General features: G+C 37.7%; 1 protein-coding gene and 1 long non-coding RNA gene across 2 annotated transcripts in view; one reads left to right on the top strand and one right to left on the bottom strand.

The window, feature by feature from the left end:
* The window catches only part of VWC2L (von Willebrand factor C domain containing 2 like), a 177,016-nt gene that overhangs the window by 89,864 nt on the left and 65,949 nt on the right, over positions 1 to 21,203 (top strand). The gene's annotated exons all lie outside the window — the stretch shown is intronic.
* Positions 5,307 to 8,451, bottom strand: LOC116551477. The gene is made up of 3 exons (XR_004268957.1): positions 8,348 to 8,451; positions 8,126 to 8,141; positions 5,307 to 5,316 (listed from the first exon to the last, which is right to left on the bottom strand). It is a non-coding gene; the product is annotated as an uncharacterized LOC116551477 (long non-coding RNA).

Here is a 21,203-nt window from a genome sequence, read left to right as displayed (position 1 = left end):
TGTGGACCTTTGAGCAGAAACCCCAGTGAAGAAAGGGTACATGCCTTTTGAACATTCATGAGAAAATTGCATCAGGCAAAGGTAAGAACAAATATTAGTGCTCTGATGGAAAGATGTACCTTATATGAAAAATCTCTGACATATACACACATAAGAAACCTCTACCACACAATTTTAGATAAATATTTCACCTAAATGGCATCATCTATCTTAGGAATAGCATAAACTACCTACTATCATTTTTCTGCTCTGATAACATGGTAAGTTAGAAACTTTATTCAGCTAGTAATGGAAACATTTTAAAAAATAGGAGCTTCAGTAAAATAGCGTATTTTCTTTCCTTCATTTAGTTAAAGTCAAGGAGCAAATATCAGAAGCTGGTACAAGGGCTCTATGGTATCATCAAGGTCTGGCCTCCTCCTTTCTTGCATTGCCATCCTTGGTGCATGGATTTCATCTTCAAGATGACTTCATGGTCACTATACGGCCACTGCAACTCTAACCATTTCATCTGTATCCCCTTTTGTAGGACAAAAGGCAAATAGGTCCTTCCCATCTGAATCTGTTCTCCAGCTCCCTACCCCTGCTGCCAGCTTCTGAAGACCTTTCCACAAGTCTCATCTAACAACTTGTACTTGCCTCTCCTTAGTCATGTGGCCCCTTCATCTGCAACAAAGGCTATAAAATGTCTTTTTAACTGTATACAATGCTGTCCTTTACAAGATCAGAATTCTATTAATAAAGATGAAGGAAAGAATCAACATCAGGTAGACGACTAAGCCCAGGTTCAATTATTAAGAGGTGCAAATAAATGACCAACCTCCATTCTCTAAACAAATGATTTTGAAGGTCTATTGCTCTGTTAACTACTGGTCCTCACTAGGTTATATAAGACCTTTCCCAGTGTCTTCATCACTCACTGTTGATGAAACTGTGACACATTGGTCAAAATTTCTAATCTCCTCAGGCTGTAATCTCTAAGGAGGCCTATAAACAGCATCTGTCTTCCTTGAATTGAGAGATGAAATAACACAGTAGCAGACAGAAGCAAAGCATCATTTTAGTTACTTATAGAGACCAAGGTAGAGGCTGTAGCTTCAGGTTTATTAGCCAGCAGCCAATACTAAACCCTGACATCATGCAGACTGCCCTACTGGCGATGCTAGACTTTTTCTACAGAACAAGTATGCTTCCAAGCGGCAAACATGTTATTTTTTCACAAATTTAAACGTCAGATAAGCCACTCCACCTGCCCCCTCAAAAGCATGGCACTAACTGTCACCACCACCTGGTAAGAAACCTGAGATGTAGGAAGGAAGTGTTCTCTCCAAGTCTGGTGATGTCTGTGACACTAGCTGCCACGGGGAATCACGCCTCCCCAAATCCATGCCCTGTGTGTACCTCTCCGTTCCCATCTTAAATCTGCTTTAATCACAAGAATAGGCGGGACATGGTAGCTCACACCTGCAATCCCAGCACTTTGGGAGGCCAAGGCAGGCAGACTGCCTGAGGTCATTAGTTCAAGACCAGCCTGGCCAACATGGTGAAACTTCATCTCTACTAAAAATACAAAAATTAGCAAGGCTCAGTGATGGTGGTCCCATGAGCAGTAGTAATCCCAGCTACTCAGGAGGCTGAGACAGGAGAATCACTTGAACCTGGAAGGCAGAGGTTGCAGTGAGCTGAGATTATGCCACTGCACTCCAGCCTGGGCAACAGAGCAAGACTTCATCTCAAAAACAAACAAACAAAACAGAATGTACCAGTCCTAGGCCTAGGCTTTAAAAGGCTACTTGCTGCTACACATGCTCTCTTAGGATCTCTGAGCCACTATGTAAGAGTCCAGCTACCCTGCTGGAGAGGCCCCAAGGAAAGCTTATTCACAGAGGGACCAGCCCTGAGATTACAGAGAAAGAAAGAGAAGTACAGCTGTCCAAGGTTGCAGCTAAGCCCAGCTCCCCACTGACTCACCTGCTGGCTGCAGCCACATGAGTGGCCACCAGTAAGATGAGTGGGACGCCCCAGCAAAGTCATCCCAGATGGCATGATTATGATTAAATAAATGTCACTGTTTTAGATTTCCATGTTTGTCATGGAAATGGGATAGTTTGTCACAGATCAATAACCAAAACAATTAAACACTGCTGCTTTTCCTTATTCAATATTTTTCATTATTTTTCCTCCTTATCTAGTCTCAGCTTCAATGAGTATTACCACTGAACTTGAAATATTGGCACGTTCTCAATAAATATCAGCTATTATTATGTAAGGCACTTTGTTAGTGCAGACTATAACAGTAAGTATAAATATAAAGCATAAAAGTGATAACTATTGGCTGACCACAGTGCCAGCACTTTGGGTGGCCGAAGTGGGTGGATCACAAAGTCAGGAGCTCAAGAGCAGCCTCGCCAATATGATGAAGCCCTGTCTCTACTAAAAATACAAAAATTAGCTGGGCTTGGTGGCACACACCTGTAGCCCCAATACTCAGGAGGCTAAGGCAGAAGAATCACTTGAGCGGGGGAGGCAGAGATTGCAGTGAGCCGAGATAGCACCATTGTACTCCAGCCTGGGTGACAGAGCAAGACTCCATCTCAAAAAACAAAAAAAAACGTGACAACCATAATTGAGCATAGTTTGCTGCTAGTTGCCTTATCGAAACTCTGAAATGATATGCAGTCTTCTTTCCTAATGATGTAAAATTGTTATTTTTATGCCATTCTATCAGTTGCTCCTCTATTTTGTGTAACACCAGGTCATTTTTCCTTGGTTGCTTATTCTTAGAAATTCTTGTGAAAGTCATTCCTGCTTCATATAATTAAATTCCTTAAATAGACTGTTTTTCTTCTTTCCTTTCCATATTCCTTCCATTTTTCTGCTTCCAGAAAAAGCTTCCCCAGATAGCCAACACCAGGCCCTAATATTTGATATTACCATAACCTCATATTTCATAAGCTTCTATTTGTATGTAGTTGTTGTGTGCATTTATTAGCACGTATCACCTAAACAAGATGGGAATGCTTAACAAAGCTGAGACCTAATATCTTTCCCATTTTTGCCTTTGTGAGTATTGAGAAGGCAGTTCAAAACGGGGTACCTTCACATCTAGGCAAATAGCGCCAAACCCAAGAACAACCTGCAAATTATCTTCATGCAAAGCTGCATCCCTGGAACTCCAGCAAGAGTTCTGACCTGGATCTCTTCATATGTTAGGGAAATAAAACATTTAGCATCCAAATCTTCAAAATATTAAGATTACCAGTTTTCTAAGTTGACAGGACCTTGATTCATTTTGAGCTGACTTACTCAGGAGACAGGAGGCTATGTGCCCAAGGCCCAAAATACTTTCAGAGGCCCATGAAAATGCTTTAATTTATTTTAACCAGAGAAACATGTAAACTTAGGTTGAAGAAAATGTTTTAATATGTAATATTAATATATTCATCTTGATACCAAGGCCATAGTAAAATATAATTTTTAGTATTTTTTATTGAGGAAGAGACACAGAGAGAAAAGGGCTTAGAGCTCATGAATGTCATAATGTGGCCAAAGATTTATTAGGCTAACTGTTCTCAAAATTTAGAAAGCATTAAAATTTCCTGGGGTACTTTTTTATAATCTAAACTCTCAGCTATAATAGCAGTGATTCTGTTAAGTAGGGCTAGAATATATCTCAGTAATCTGCATTTTTACTGAGAAATTTAGGTAATTCCACTACATACACAATTAGAGGAAAGCTAAAAAAGTAAAACCAGAAATAAGGGGAAAAAAACCAGAAATGATCAAAGTTTCTGCTTCCCTGTGGCATAGTTGAGAGATGGGACAAATAAGATACAAGTATGTTGCTTTTTGTTATATCACTTCTGTCCTCATTGATTCGTCTCATCACATCATACAGCTAGCATTAAACTGTTGGCTCTATCAGCAGCAGCTTCCTGATATTCCCTTAAAATTCTTCCATCTGTGGATAGATTATTCTGCAGGGAAGGAGCACAATTTGCTGACTACAGGAAGACCACTTACATTTTTACAAAGGCTAAAACAAGCGGTATCAGGCTAGCCTTGAAAACAGCTGAGAGTCTAGTATATTATATAAATTGTCACTGGTTTGGGGCACAAATAGGGCCAGTTGGGTAGACAGCTAAAGTATTAAACAAAAATTAAAAGAATACAGATTTTAAAATAAAAAGAAAGGTTCTTTACTCATCATTTTGAATAGCTTTAGCTGCTTTCATTTCCTTAAGAGAAGGGTGAAATCAGAATGTACCGGGTAAACAGAAAATGCAAGATAGTTTGGTTGGAATGATTGATGTTGAAACTAGCTTCCTGTAGCCCATGCACTTGTTAAGATGAATCAAAGGGCTGACACGGATGGGCTGCTGTCCATGTATAAGTGTTTAGAGTCTCCATCTGACTGCTCACTAGTATAGAGGGCAAAACAGTTTCTTTCTACAGCACGTGTCTGCCATTTTGGGGAGCCAAAATTTATTGAGAAGTTCAGCAAATTTACCCAGCAAAAATCAGCTTCCAGCCAAGCTTGTTATACAAGCAAATTATTCTTTAATTAAGATGAATTGAAAAACCACCAAAGGATATGTTAGGGGGCAGGGCCTGAACAAAACTGGAAATCATACCCCAGTATAAATAGGGACGTCTTCCGTAGAAGAGACCAACACGTGGTCTGCAGCATGAACTGGCATTGTTGGTTATTCTCTCCAAGTCCTGGAAAGCACAATCCAGTGCTTCATGATTGTAAAGTACTTCATAACATTCATAATTTTATCTTCACAACAAGGCTGTTGGGCAGCCTGGAGATGTGATTCCCATTTTACACAGGATGAAACAATCACAGAGAGATTAAGTAACTCACCCAATGTTCCAGGATGAAAGAGGATGGACAGACAACACCAATTTTGAGCTGTGAATTTCCAGCACATGGTTTAGCTCACTGCCTTGTTCGCCTAAAATCCCAAAATAAATTTGACTGGCCTGAACATTTAAAGCAAGATATCATGATTAGTTAAATTGAAGATGTCCTGATAGACAGGAATGCTATTTCCTGTCCACCTCCATCCCCACGGACATGTTCTGTGAAATTTCTTTTCTCAAGGACAGTGCTGATTTAATTGGAAAGAACTGTGTTCTCATTTCCTATTTTGGCTACCGAAGTAGCCCCAGCCATATGCACAGTGGCCATCTGGAAAAATGCATTCCTAACTTTGGGAGTATTGCATCAGTTCGCTCTGAAACTGTTTACCCACTGGCTCTGCTCTTCATTTTTTGAAGCAGTGTGATTTCTACTTGGGTTTACTTGAGCTTCTGCCTAATAACCAAAACAAACAGTAGTACATAAACCTCCATGGAGAATCAGCATACAGATTTAAAGAATACTCCCCTGTGCTACTCTGTAATTTGTTCTCTTTTTTGCAGTTTTGGGTTTTTTAATCAAGAGTTGCTGAAATCAGCTTTTGTTCCATGAGTTCATGACTACAAGCCTTGTTTTGTTCCTTTTCTTGTTTTTTCTGATTAAGAAATACTCAAAGGTATAATCAGGTTCTTGCATAGTATTTAATTAGCCGTAATTAAAAGACATCTGCACAAAGCACAGTGTTTTCAAAGTCTTTTCTTCTGTTACATTGTTAATGAATTAAGAAATTAATTGGCATTGTGAGTTACCGTAGAAAAAGTGACTGAGAAAATTTTAACTGTCTTATAAAATTATCCTTTATTGTAGATTATGTTCTGGCCCTGTATTCAATTAAGTGTCATTCCCAATCATTAAAAGAAAAAAAGCAAAACCTAAGAATGGTGGGAAGAGAGGGACAGATAAAAGTATGAAAAAATGTTCCTACAGATCCATTTTCTAGTAAGAGTGTTTAACATGATCCAAGCTCCAAACTAGTTCTTTAGTTTTTGGAGAATTTTTTAAATCTCCAAATTTCTTAGAAATGGTGGGGAAGGTGGGCAGAGCGGCTAAAGGGGTAGTAAGGAGTGCTGGGAAGATGATTATCTTGTTTCCATATCCAGTAATCTGGCTTTATTGCTTAATAATATGTATGAAAATATTATACATATGATTAATTTTAACAACAATAACAACTTCTCAGGAAGGAGAGTTTAATGAAGAATTTGAAAGATATTATGTCATGTTTCTATCTTTAGTCTTTGAAAAGGCTGTTTCCTATAGACATATTTAAAATTTATCCTTCCACTTTAAAGATATATACTGACCTTTATTTGGGTAAAAATGTAGAAATCAAACAAGTATATAGATGAAGGATTTATATTTCCAGCATGTGAAAAGCTTTTATAGATCTATAATACAAAAATACCAATGAAGGTGAGAAAGAGACATCAACATACAGAATCACATATGAACAATATTAATGGCTAATAAACACAAAACAGCTCAAAGAAATACAAATCAAAATGAGATTTATATGTCTCCTATACCCTTAATTCCTAGATTATTATTTGGAATTTATTAAAATTTTAATACCCAATGTTTGAAGATACTATGGTTTCTGTTTGGGACTACAAACTGTATCTTTCTGCAGAGCAATTTATCTATACACATCAAAACCTTTAGAAATTATCACATGCTTTGACTCAATAATTTTACTTCTAGGAATTTTTTTTCTAAAGCAGTGTTCAAAAATGAAGGGAAGGCTTTATATAGTAGATTATTTATCATGGAAAATGTTATAATAAATTTGTAATATCAAGAGTGAGAAATAACATAAATGTTAAGAGTCAAGTTTAAAATATGTGTTGATCATTCATTTGGTTGACTATTATGGAGCTAATAAAAATATTTCTAAAGAATATGTTGATGAAATAAAGGCTTGTGATACAATGTTTTGTGAATAATGGAATATAAATTTTCCAAATTTTAAAAAGTCTGTGCCTACGTATATAGAAAGAAGAGTAGAAATACATTAAAATATTAACAGAGGTTATGTCTGGGTGATTAAAATTACTGGAAATTTTCTTTTCTAATTTTTATTAATGTTCAATGGAGAAAATTAGCTATTTATTTATTTAAAAATATAAAATTGAGCTCAGGTACGGTGGCTCACACCTGTAATCCCAGCACTTTCGGAGGCTGAAACAGGTGGATCATGAGGTCAGAAGTTTGAGACCAGTCTGGCCAACATGGTGAAACGCCGTCTCTACTAAAAATACAAAAATCAGCCAGTCATGGTGGTGCACACTTGTAATCCCCACTACTCAATAGGGTGAGGCAGGAGAATCACTTGAAACTGGAAGGCAGAGGTTGCAGTGAGCCAAGATCACACCACTGCACTCCAGCCTAGGTGACAGAGCGAAACTCCATCTCAAAAGAAAAAGTGATTTTGTAAAACAAGGTAAAGATCAACATGTTTCTCTGAAGTGACAAATACTAGCACATAAGCATATTTTTATATTTTTCAAATATGTGGACTTCTGCCACAGTGAAATGTAACTGAAAATATTCAGAATATCTAATCTGTGTATCTAAAGACATTAATGATTCACTGTTCAAACCATAGCTATTTTAACATTGTTAAGGACTTCTCTAATAAGTTTAAGAAGAAAAATGATATTATCTATCCAATATAGTCAGATAGTTTAATTTCTAACTGAACTTTATCTGGAGTCCTTTGTATGTATTAAACAATTCAGAAATCCACTAATGAATGACTTAGACAAAGTAATTGCATGTATAGAATAATCAAAGAAATCAAGGATTATAATCATCATTTTCACACATATTACTATATTTGACCCTCATATTTGTCAACAGGAATAATGGTCTCCTGACTAGAGATATAGAGAAAATTGCTAGAGCAAAACTGATGGCATTGCCCAAGGTCTCCTGCCAAGTCAGTGATGGAACCAGGATTTTGGCTTTGTACCTCTGATTTCTAATCTTGAACCAAAGTCCAGAGTTTATGCCAATGTATCATGCTCGCACCTTAAAATAATTATCTCTTAATTCGTCTTGTGATGCTATCACAAACATTTGCCCTTAAAGTATAAATTATCTATAATAGTGAGTTTGATAGGCAACACATATTTCTATTGAACAGCCTTGGAGACCGTCATGAACTTAAAGTAGGCTCTGTTTTCAACTAGATGGCACACAGCCTGTTTCTCTTCTGGTGAATGGATTTCAAGGAATTTGCAGCTACTCACCACATTTTTCTTTAACGTAATTGAAGCAAAATCTTATTAGATACTATATTCACATTGTTTAAAAAGCCCATTAATGTTAGGGCTTAAGTTTTCGCTACTTTTATGTACTTTTAAATAATATACTTAGATTTCTTTTTTTTTTTTTTTTTTTTTTTAGACCGTGTCACACTCTGTCCCCAAGATGGAGTACAATGATGTGGTCTCAGTTCACTGCAACCTCCACCTCCTGGGTTCAAGCAATTCTCCTGCCTCAGCCTCCCAAGTAGCTGGGTCTACAGGCTCATGTTACCCCACGTGGCTAATTTTTGTATTTTTAGTAGAGACAGGATTTCACTATGTTGGCCAGGCTGGTCTTGACCTCCTGACCTCGTAATCTACCCACCTCAGCCTCCCAAAGTGCTGAGATAATGGGCACAAGCCACCACACCTGGCCCTATTTCTAATTACAGAATTACAGAAATTCTGGATTCCCCATTTGGTAAGATGAAGATGCCACTGTCTCTCCCCTTTTCATTCCACTTTTCCCTGTCTACTCCCAAACTGCCATTTCTACTTTTCATTGTCAAGGTTAATAACATTTACAGTTTCCTGCCAAGCTTTGTTCATAGGATAATGCAACTATAAACAGATTATTGATATTTTTCACTAACAACCAAGTAGTTAACTACAATTACATTTCCCGTCCTATATAACCAGTGTGTGTTTGTTTTATCCTAGAGTTTCCCATTTCCTTCTCCCCATATTTTCCTTTTTTCATAAAAATTCTTAACTTTTCTTCTAAGGCATCCATAGATTTGTAAAAGTATTACTTTAAATTCCAAGCGTCCCTTCAAGTTTTTTGTGTTTAGTTTGTATGTAATATCCTGTTCTTTTCTAATGAAGGTTTTGAGGGAATTTTGTTGTTGTTGTTGTTGTTTCTGTTTTTGTTTTGCAAATCTACTGGAGAATTTAATCTGAGTTTTACTGTGGAAGTTCTGAGCCATTCCCTGAAAGAGTTCCATTTCTCAATGATTTTTTCTCTCTTTTCGTTTTCCTTCTCTCTTCCTTCTTCCTTTCTTTTCTCCCTTCCTCCTTCCTGACTTGCCTTGCCTTACCTCGTCTTTCTCTTCCATTTTCTGGGCAGAGAAGACCACAGGATGCTTACCCCTCTCTGGAATCACTCTGAGGAGGGATTTCTCACTGAATTGCCAGAGTTCCCAATGGGATTCTGCTTCAGATGCACACAGGCTTGAGCCTCTTTCCCCTCCTAGTCTTGAAGCAGGAAAGGCCAGGAAACAAACCCCTCGGACACCAAACTGGGAAGGAAGGGGTGATTTATTTGGCCAGGAGCAGCAGCAGCAGCAGCGGCGGCAGCAGCGGCATAGTTGCCTAACAGCTGAGCTCCTCGACAAAGAAAATCCTTGCCCTTTTAAAGCCTTCCAATTCTAGAAATTACATGTGAAAAGGTCTTCATCCTTGAAATAGGCATGGGGAACACCACTTAGGTGGGGGTTTCATCGTGTTTAAGGAAAAGCTATGCCTTCCCAAAAGATTCCTCCATACCTTGCCTGCAATCTATAGGAATGTGATTAAGGGTGGCGCCAGGGTCTGCCAGCCTTTACTTCTATTGAAATGCAATGTAGAAGTCTAGGGGGAAAGACTCTTAGAAGATAAAGAGGATTAGGGTCTCCTTCCTCAGTCTTACTTCTCCACTTTCACACTGGCATTTCTAGAAATTACCTCCCCTATCAACGGCTCACATCTAAACTGAGACTGAATTTTCCTATAATGTGTATTACACCTTTGACTGTAGATTCATGTTTAAACATGAGGCAAGTGACAAAATGGTAATATACGGCTATTTTGCTGGGAGATTCCTACTTAATAAAATTTATATATTTTGCTCTTGAATCTATACTAGCTATTGTAACTCTACTCGCTATTCTATTCTCTAGTTCCCAAGACACAGCCTATACACCTCCAAGACAGACTTTTTTTTCTATTCCTCTAAAGAAGAACTTTGTTACTTTAAAAAAAAAAAAAAAAAAAATGTGTTCGTTGATGATATTGCATTGCCTGGCAGGTTAAAGCCTTGACTCCTGGATATCGCAGATTTGGATGGAAGTGGGAGTGGAGGGTCAGAGGGGTAGAGGGAATGTCCCTGATTTGAATATAGTCATTCTCAGTATCTTCTTCCTCTCTGTCTCCTCTGGCCCTCCTGGTGTTTTTGAGAAGTCGGTTTCTTCTGGGTCCTCCAGGGTATATTGACTCTCTAGTTGTAACTCCTTACTGCAGAATTTCAGCAATAACTTTCTCCACCCCAGTTTAAAGCTCAATTATTTTCTTTCTAACAGATAGCTGTTGACATTTTCTGCTGATAATGGCTTCCTTCCTATTCTCTTCATGATTGTGGATTTATACGTATTTTAATCAATCTCTTTATTATCAAGTTAAAGGATGGCCTTTTGAAGGAAACAAACAAATTTGGTCAGAATGCCATATTAAAATGAAAGTTAGATGTTTTTGCAAGTAAAGGTATTGGCTAAATATACTTTATAATTTATGTAACTATGAACTACTACAATAAGATCCCACTTGAAACTACAGGATTGCAAAATACATGCGATTTTGGTACAGAAGCACCTGACTCAATTTTGATGGCCCTTGCTTTTAAGTTAAATCTGTTATATCCCAACCTTCATTTTAATTTTATTCTGCCCCTCTCTTTTCAAAATCAGAAAGCCAGTTGCTACTCATTCTGAAGTTTTGGGTCCTAATAACTTATTAGTGGGATTCAGATGTAAGCTGAAATAACTATCAGAGATTGTGATGATCAACTATGTTTATACTTTTGTGGTCTCTGTGGCTGTGCTGAAATGTTTAGAAAGTGTTATTTATTCCCTTTATGCATTAATAAGCAGGTATTAAATATTTAATTCTTTTACATGTTATCTGGCCCCTCTATTTGGAACCGCTTTCTATTAGTTCTAGAAAGTCTCTTAAGAAGACAATATTATTTCCAGTTTCTCCTCCACACTGTATCATTCAGTTTATCCTTCTACGTAAAATGGACAAGGTACTTTGTGGTTCCAAGATTTTCTTCTTCCCTACTTAAAATTTTATGTAGTAGATTAACTTACTTCTAGTTTCCTCTCTCACAGTTCTAGGAAGGACTTGTCAATCTAATATCAAATACTGAAGAGAAAATTCATTTTAAACTTAGAACTTTTACTGATCCTCACAGATAAAGCCTAGTGGCTCTTTCAGTCAGCCAGAATCTCATTCTTAACCATTTAAAAATACACACATATAGTATATTGCCTGGCACTTATTTATTCCCTAACATAATTACTAAATGAATGAATTCTAGATTTGTTCTATCCTTGGCTTATGTTAGGCAGAATAAATGCAACCCTTAATGTCCGTCCACACCCTAACCCACAGAACCTGTAATTATGTTACCTTACATGGGAAAGGGTACTTTACAAAGGTAATTAAGTTTTTGACCTTGAGATAGGAAGATTGCAATGAATGTATCCATCAACATAACACTTTGAACCTATAGGTAATATGCGTTAAAGTAACGCTGGGCATGGTGGCTCACACCTACAATCCCAGTACTCTGGGAGGCCAAGGAGAAAAGATCACTTGAGCTTCAGAGGCTGAGACCAGCCCAGGCAACATGGAGATATTCCATCTCTACGAATAAATTTAAAAATTAGCTAAGTGTGGCTACATAGAGGCCAAGGCAGGAAGATCGCTTAAGCACAGAAAGCCAAGGCTACAGTGAGTCACGTTTATGCCAGTGTACTCCAGCCTGAGCAACAGAGTAAGACCTTGTTTCAAAAAAGAAAAATTGGTAAAGTAACCAAGAAATGAAAATTTGTAGCCAAACCACTGTGGACTAATTTGTGTTCCCCTCCAAATTCATGTTGAAGCCCTAATCACCAAGGTGATTGTATCTGGAGACAGAGCCTTTAGGAGATAATTAAGGTTGAAAGAGGTCTTAAGGGTGGGGACCTAATGAGTAAGACTGTGGCCTTCTAAGAAGAGGAAGAGAGAGATACTTCGGGAGATTTCTGTTTCTCATTTACTATCTGCCATTTACTACTCAGGAAGAAGGTGCCTATCTGCAAACTGAAAAGAGAGTCATCATGAGAAACTCAATCAGCCATCACCTTGATCTTGAACTTCCCAGTTTCTAGAACTGAGAGAAATAAATGTCTGTTGTTTAAGCCACTCAGTAGTATTTTGTTATGGCAGTCTCAGCATACTAACACACATCTCTGGAAAATATATATTTCTCCACAGCAGGTATGTGATCTCATGAAATCCTTCACTATTTAAACTGAAAGTGCAACAAAGTTGAATTGGATGTAATAATAGCTACACACACACACACACACACACAGACACACAATATACCTGGTCATAATCCCTAATGAGTCATGAGCTTAATGCTTATTCTTCTCATTAGTGTTTCTCTTTTTGAGACACACTATTTACAAACCATCTCTCTCTCACGCAAATGGACGATCCATCTCACATGATCTTATTTGATTGCAGTCTTGATATCATTTGATTATGGTTTCATATAATATACACAAGACTGATTAAAACAAATGTGTCGCTACCTGCCCAAGCAAAAATAAGCCAGCATGTCTTTCATTTGCCAAGTTCACTGTACCTTCAGGACACCTATGCTACTGTGAGGTGATAAGAATCATTTGCACTTCAAAATTTTCACTAAACCAAATACCATGTTTACTTATAAGTGGGAGCTAAATGATGAGAATACACGGACACGTAGAGGGGGACCACACACACTGGGGCCTGCTGGAAGGTGGAGGGAGGAGGGAGACGATCAGGAAAAATAATTAGTAGATAATAGACTTGATAACTGGGTGACAAAGTAATCTGTATCACAAGCCCCCATGACACACGTTTACCTGTGTAATAAACATGCACATCCTGCACATGTACCCCTGAATTTAAAAGTAAAAAAAAAAAAAATTACTACACCTTTCCAGAACTTTTTTGTCAATATAAAGATACCTGCTGATGAACAGTAGGGTTTATGTTACAAACCAATGACCAAATGTAAAAGTTAAGAGTAGATGCATTAATTCCCACACCCAAGAATTTCTTTTCTTTAAATTATACTTTAAGTTCTGGGATACATATACAGAACGTGCAGGTTTGATACATAGGTATACATGCGCCATGGTGGTTTGCTGCATCCATCACACTGTCATCTACATTAGGTATTTCTCCTAATGCTATCCCTCCCCTATCTCCCCACCCTGCTATCCCTCCCCTCGCCCCTCTACCACCCCGGCGAGCCCCGGTGCGTGATGTTCCCCTCCCTGTGTCCATGTGTTCTCATTGTTCAACACCCACTTGTGAGTGAGAACATGCGGCCAACGCCCAAGAATTTCAAACCTAAGAGCTATCAAATGTAACAGTTTCCTCATACAACAGTGGTAGACCACAAGAAGAATGCATAAGTGGCTATAACTGGAAATAGAATCATTTATGACCTTATGTGTCAAGGTTGGCATGATGAATTATAGCTAGAAGTAAAATGATCACATAAAGTACAGTACCTAAGTAAAATATGTGCTAAAAAGTCCCTCCTGAACCATCACTGGTTTTTCAAGGCTGGCTCCTTACAGAATTCCCTGAAACTCTGGTGATTTTCAAGGTTGAATGTTTATAGAATCTACTGGATTGGTAGTACTCCAACTATTATAAGTAGATAAAGGCTGCACGGCCCTATTGAAAAAGGCAGGCTGCATCTTGGTCATCAGACTCTGTTAGATAAAAGATTATTGCACAGCTACAAACAAGGGAAGCCTTAGAAGCAGCCTAGCACTGATGGCAACATTTTAGAAATGAATGTCATTTTGGTCAAACAAGTGATTACTGTCAGGTCAAGGAGACCCACCAATGTCTCCTCAATCATTTCATGCACTACACCTTTCCTCTGACCTTCAGGCAGTGCTTCCTTCAACTTGAAATTCAATCAGTTGGCCCTCCCAATCAGAAACATCCAACAAAATCATGCAAGCCAAGCGACTAGTTTTGTGAGCTGATAATTGAATGATGTCCGGAATGCTGAAATCATAGTTCTGAGCAATGTTTCTGAAGATGTAAAATGTATGATTCATTTTACCATTAGGCTGATATCAGAGAGAGAAAGATTCTCATTTGACATCTAATCTTCAGGGACAAATTACATGCAAACATTCATAACACGACAAGATTTTCACTATTGCTGTTCCTTAGATCTGTGACATGAATGGAAGAAAGTCCAACATAATATCTGACCGTATCTATTATTCATTCACTAATTCATTCAGCTATTCAACATATAATTTTGGAGGACCTGTTTAGTACCAATCAAAGCTTGCTACTGATGATTCTATTAAGCCATCTCTCCTTCATGGAATAAATGATCCTCAAGTTGGGAAAAATTTACAAGTTATAAAACAGAACCCTCCATACAATGCAAGAGTATTATCTTAGAACCCCTCAGAAGTGCTCAGTTTCTGGTTTAAATCTTCCAGAAAACTCTAAAGAAAAATTCTCAGGTGTATGATGTCTTCCCTTCAGTATGACCAGCAGCAGCCACATTGCCCTCTGCTAGCCAGATGGTTTCCTCAGTTCAGTCAGCAACTTGACGGGACATCAGCTGCCAGAGGTGGTCTTTGAAGATGACAGCAGGATGTTGATAGAGCAAATATCTTTGGCTTGGGGATTTATTAATGAGAACTGACTGATGGTTAGGCGCATATACACACACTCATGCAAATGGCTTCATCTTTACAGCTCTAAATGTAATGCCATGTTAATTTGGATAAGCAGTTGTTAAGGTTCATATCAAAGGTTTACATTTTCTGTAATCATTTACTTAACATTTTAAATTTTCCCTTTGTAGCTGCCCAACTAAAACTGTCTAACAGTAATCTCTGTGTTAATATCAAATATAGACAAAAAGCATCTGTATTATGTCAAGTGTAAAAGAAACAGAAAAGCAGCAAATTCTGAGCTTTAGGTAATATTTTTCTTCTTTCTTAGCACCATTTTATGTAACAGTGGAATATGATATTATAATATCAAGGCAAATTCTTGTAACCATATTTGAATTCTTCCTTTCCATTCATTTTAGTCTTTGTCTAGATATGGATGTCATGCAGATACAGATACAGATAAATAATGGAATAGTAATAAACTGAGTTATTTTTACAATGAAATCCCACCCTCCACTTCAGCATATTCAGTTGCTCAGGGGCAATATTTTGCCAAACAGATATTATAGTAAGAGGAAATCATGATACATTTTTGCAGTCCTGTGTTTTACAACAATAGAATATTAAGTGCCTATAGCAGTTCACCTAGAAATCCGTCATGGGGTCAACATCCCACAATCTCGTGATGCGAAAAGAAGGGCTGGATCCTGCAAATACGTACACATGTTGGAACACTGGTAGTCGCTTTTTGGTGAAAATGTGTTATTTAAAAATTGGCATAATCACAGTTTCCACCTCGTTTATGACCAGCATAAAAAATTGCATAAAATATCATGCACAGCTGTAGCCAGAAGGAAGATTCAATTTGGGCTTTGTACAGACTTGACTTGCCGCCAGTGCAGTCACATACATCATCTAGGGCTGCATTTCAAAGGATAAAATACAGTTTTAATTCTTGTGGCAAATTTATTTTTTCAAGGAGAGATAAAAATGTTAAAATAGATCATAAAAAGCATTAAGTCCCTCCCTGCCCCCACCCAGTCCATCTTTTGTTAATATAATGTTAAAGGGTTAGCAAAAGATGGGAAAGTCATAAAATTAAAGGTTAGGATTGCAGCTCTATCTGTCCTCAGAATGAGAAGGTATCTGGTGTGATTGCATACTCCTTTTTATTATTTAGACAGCCTCATTGGGAATATTGTATGTGAAAAACCTCAAACATTCCTGCTGGTTTCTTTGAGAAATCTCAAAGGCCACAATGATAGAGAAAGCATGGGCAAGCTATTACAGACAGACAAGGTTTTCAACTGAAATGCAAAAGCACAATATAGCACACAGTTTTACAAGGAGATCTCCTCCACCCCCATGGAGGAGAGGGCTGATGTCCAGCATCACGTGTGCGGGTGCATCACAGCATCTTCCTACTCTCAAGAGCCTTAACGGGACAGTTGCTTCGTTTCCCAATCGGGGTCAAAAGAAAACAAGTACGTTGGCAAAACCCACATAGCTAACTTTATTGACTGAAGCAGAACCAGACTTCTATTCTCTGGAATTTGAACACAATGTTCTTTCTACCTCTTTGTCTCCAAAAGTGCTTGACATGTCTAGGAATGAATGAGAACATCCACTGAGAGATACAGGTGAAAACTTTTTATATCATATGTGATGGTGTGCTAAAGCCAGTCGGCAGAGGGTTGAGAGTCTATTGTTTTCATCTCTTTCTGATTCATATTGAATGACATGCTGGTAAGTTGAAATTAGCCATATTTGGGAGTATTTACACCACCCAAATTGGCAAATACTACAAACTAGGGCTCCCTCCCACCCACTGCATAGACACTGATGAACACATCACTCTTCTGGGTTCCATCACCCCAGGAGTCAGCTCATAAATGATTAGGTATAATGCTGTTCTAACCTAACAGCCCTCATCCCCTACCTCATAAGCTCGAGTAATAGTTCATCAGTTGTTTCCAGCTCAGCTTATTAGGAGCTGCTATGAGGCTCCTGCAAGACCATAAGGAATCTTGTGAATCACCTGTTTCTGGGGGTTATAGCTACACCAGCACACCCAGAGTCAGCAGATATCAGACTAGGTAGTTTTGTTACTGACTTATAGAAAGCTAATAGACTCAATAGTTTTGTCAGAGATTGAGGTTCCAAAGATTTATTTCTTTTAATCTAAAGAAGTGCATTTGTGTCTTTAGTTTACATCAATTATGCATAGATGGTCATTAAGCAAACTGTGCTGTCGGAGAAAGAGGGTTTTGAAATTTTTTTAAAAAAAAAGGAAGCTGGGGAATAAATGTATATAAAGCTCATTCAGCTGCAACGAAAGGGTCATCTTTGCAAACAAGAGGCAAGAATATATAGTTTTTAAGAACTTTGAGGCATGTAGACTTATGATTGGTCCCAAGTCTGACAACTATGAGCCCTGTGATCTTATACAAGTTACAAACTTCTCTAAGTCTCACTTTCCTCATACGTAAAATGAAAAGAAAAATACTATATTTCCCTTAGGGTACTGCAAGGATTCAATAAGACAAAGTACACTAAACCCTATCTTCTTTTGCCTACCCAAGAATTCTGCCCTTGCAATTCTTCACACTCACTCTTATTCTCATTTTTGGTCTCTCCCCCTGCCTCATCAATGTTTTTGTTCTCTGATCAGAAATTTATTCCCTGCCACTCAAATGACATTTAATGACATTGTCATGATTATCAGTGACCTCCATATTTCTAAATGCATTGGTTAAATCTTTGCTCTCATCTTCTGTGACTCGGCATATAACACAATTAACACCTCCTCCTTAAAATGCTTTCTTCACTTGGCTTTCAGTACTCCAGACTCTCAAGGTTTCCTTCCTATATATGGGCATTACCAATTCCAGTTTCTGAAGAGCTAAAAAGGAGAACTCTATAGTGTGATGACAGGTGGCTTCAGGATCACTGAACTCTAGTGAGGAAGGTGGAGTGCTGCAGGTTTAAGATGTATAGGAAATGAACAGGCCAGTGGTTTTCCATTTTGTCTGCACATTTGAATCACTTGGGGGGCTTTTGGAGCTTGTGATGCCCAAGCCACCCAAAGTTAATTGCAATCTCTAGGCATGCGATCCAGGTGTATTTCTTCTGTAGGTCCCCCAGTTGTTTACACTGTGGGACCAACACTGTAAAATGTTGACCTAGGTGCACTAAGAGAAGTAAAGGCAGATCCCAGGAGGAAGAAGTAGTTTGTAGAAAGGCTCCATCGGGTCAAAAGTAGCAAATAAATGAGCACAAAAGTCTGAAAACATTTAATAACACCAGAGCAAAGAAAGTAAAAATATAGAAGACTTGTACAATAATGGTGATAATACAAAGCATAATATTAGTTAAAGGATGCCATAAAGGCCACATTATAAAGTACTACTTAAGAGGTTTGGAGAAATGAGAGATGATTTGCACTCATGAAAAACCATATAAACATACCAATTAAAAGAAGTACTGTGTGTCAACTGATAGAAAAACTGGAGTAAAATTAGTTGTGTTTAAATTTGTCTTCAACTGCTTTCTTTGACTTAGGGCAAGATGCCTCAGTTTCCTCATATGTAGTATGTATAACAATATAACAATAAACTTATTTCATTAGTTTCTAGGAGGATTTTGATAATTTATATAAGGCACTTAGAATAGCATTTGACACATAATAAACAAACATTAAATGATGATGATGATGGTGATGATGGTGATGATGTTGACAATGACCATATGATGATGATGCAGGTCTTTGGCAAAAATTGAGGGAATTTAGCTGAGCCATTGGCCTAAAGACAGGGTTCCATCTGGGAGCACTATAATAGATGCCAAGCTAGGTTTCTTTCCTCCAAACAAAACTAGCACAAGAAATAGTGTGAATCATGAAAAACGTGTCTCTATCCTGCCCATTTGTTTTATGGCACTTTCCCCCTTCCTTGTCCTTCAAGAGCAGGATTTTTCTGCTTCTGAATACCTCCCAATAGAAAATGATTTGATAACAGTACCACTACTGGGATTACTTTTCTCAGTAGTGCTGTATCTTAAAGATTTATCTGAAACTATGGAATGAAAGGCTTTATCCCCAAAAGAATGTTAGTAATCAGAAAATTAAATGAGATAATTTAGATAAAAATCACTTTTAATTTATAAATTGCAATGCAAATATTAACCTTCACCTGTGATAATTGACTTCTACAAAGCGCTCAAATTTTTAAGGGGGATATCCACTTTATTTTCCACATGCCCATCAAAGAACATATTTGATCTTACTAGAAGGCCAATATTCCTTTACTAGTAGCCCATTAAACCTAGGCCTGTGGGAAAAAGACTTGACTGCAATGAGCATTGTGACAAAAAGGAGGTTTTTCAGGTTGTATTAAAACTTCTGTTCTTTTGAAAAACCTTAACATGAAAGACATGCTGATTTAGTTATAATCAGTGTGATTGAGGAATAAAAAGAGAGGAAACGCAGAGATTCATGTGTTCCTAGAATTGCAAAGCCTGTTCTTTGTCAGAACCTGTTCTTCCTTTAGAATTTCCACTTCTTACCCATGCACTGCTGCTCTTTCACTCACCTAAGAAAACATTTATGAAACACTCAGCATGTACCAGGCACCTTTCATGGCCCTAGAGATATAGGATGATGATAAGACATAGTCTCTGCCCTTGAGAAGAATGCAAGAGAGTAGGGTAGGCAGGCCACTTATGAAATAGATCATGTTGATATAACAGAAATTGCAAAGACAACAGGTACAAAGATAATGGCACACAGTGCTGTGACAGTTGTTCTTTGCCCACAATGGAAACCATTAGACCACAAGTGTGTCTTGAAAACTAAGGGCCTAATTAAGCAAAGGAATCTGAAAGAATGTTCAAGATAAATAAAAGACGACAAGAACGGGCCACAACAGTGTGATACTTAAATTCTCTTTCAAGTGTTCTTTGAGTACCCTGGTCTCCAATCACGAAAGCCTTTCGCTTCCTCCCCAGAGATGCCATATTGTTTCTTTCCACTAGTCTATGGTGCTGGTCCCATTTTCTCCCCCTAGCTTGCTCTGAAGGTGTACATTCAGTTGGTGCATCCACTTGCACCCAAACTTACTCCCCCTAGGTTCACACGCATGACCCAATGATGCCTCTGCACCGCAAAGGAAATGATCTAGAAATGCAAATCGCGATTCATATATGCAGAGGGACACACTGCAATAATCGATGTTTTAAACAATATCAAAAAGGAATAAATACATTAAGATGGACCCACAAAAATCAAACACTATAAAGCTCTTAAAAATACATAGTTCTGAAATTTTAAGATTTTATGGCATGGTGAAATTCACAGAATATTTGCTCCTATAATACACACACACACACACACACACACACACCTGTGTAGATGTCTTTTGGGTTTATATACAGGCCCATGTTCAAAATAGAAAATTTGAGAAAAAAATGAATATACAATCCCACCAGCCACAGATAATCTTGATAACCTCCAGGCATACATTTTTCCAGACCATTCCCCACACATACTTGTTTCTTTTTGAAACAAAATTGGAATCCTGGAGTTTTGCATCATACATTGTGTTCATCCTGTGTAACATCGTATCAAAAACACTTTTCCATGTAATCAATTATTCTTTGAAAATTGAACTTTAACGTCTGTAAATATTCCTTTTTTTGAATGTGGCATAATTTACTTAGAAGTTTCATTATGGTGGACAGTAATAATTTTTATACTTTTGTTTTTATAAATGATTCTTCAATTAACTTCCTTGACCGTAAGTCTTTGTTCATAATTCACTTATTTCCTGAGACTGGCTATATAGATGTAAACTTACCAGGTCAACAGGTAAAAGAATTTTAATACTCTTGAACAATATTTTCCAAGTTGCCTTCCAGAAAGGTTATACCAGCTGATCCTCTCACCATTGTGATGCACAATGGCACCCATAACCTCACTCGTGCCAGCATCGAGTGTTGTCTTTTATCATCATTGCCAGTATGGTAGACGAAAAACAGTATTCTGTTTTTAATGCCATATTGTGTTAAACAAAATGAATACAAAACTACATATGCAATATGATCTCAACAATGTAAAACTATAGCCAGAAAAAAATAACAGAAAGGAAACACATGAAAGTGTAAAAATTTTTAGCCTCTGGTGGTAGAATAATAGATCATTGCTTTTTATACATCATTAATAATAATAGCAATATGTGATTTATTCAAAAGATATGTTTCAGGAAACATGCTACATGGTGTTCATGCAGCATCTCATTT

This window comes from Sapajus apella, unplaced genomic scaffold (genome assembly GCF_009761245.1).
Source record: "Sapajus apella isolate SASKATOON/1434 unplaced genomic scaffold, GSC_monkey_1.0 scaffold10, whole genome shotgun sequence".
NCBI classification, from domain to species: Eukaryota; Metazoa; Chordata; class Mammalia; order Primates; family Cebidae; genus Sapajus; species Sapajus apella.
This window is presented reverse-complemented; position numbering and strand designations above follow the sequence as displayed.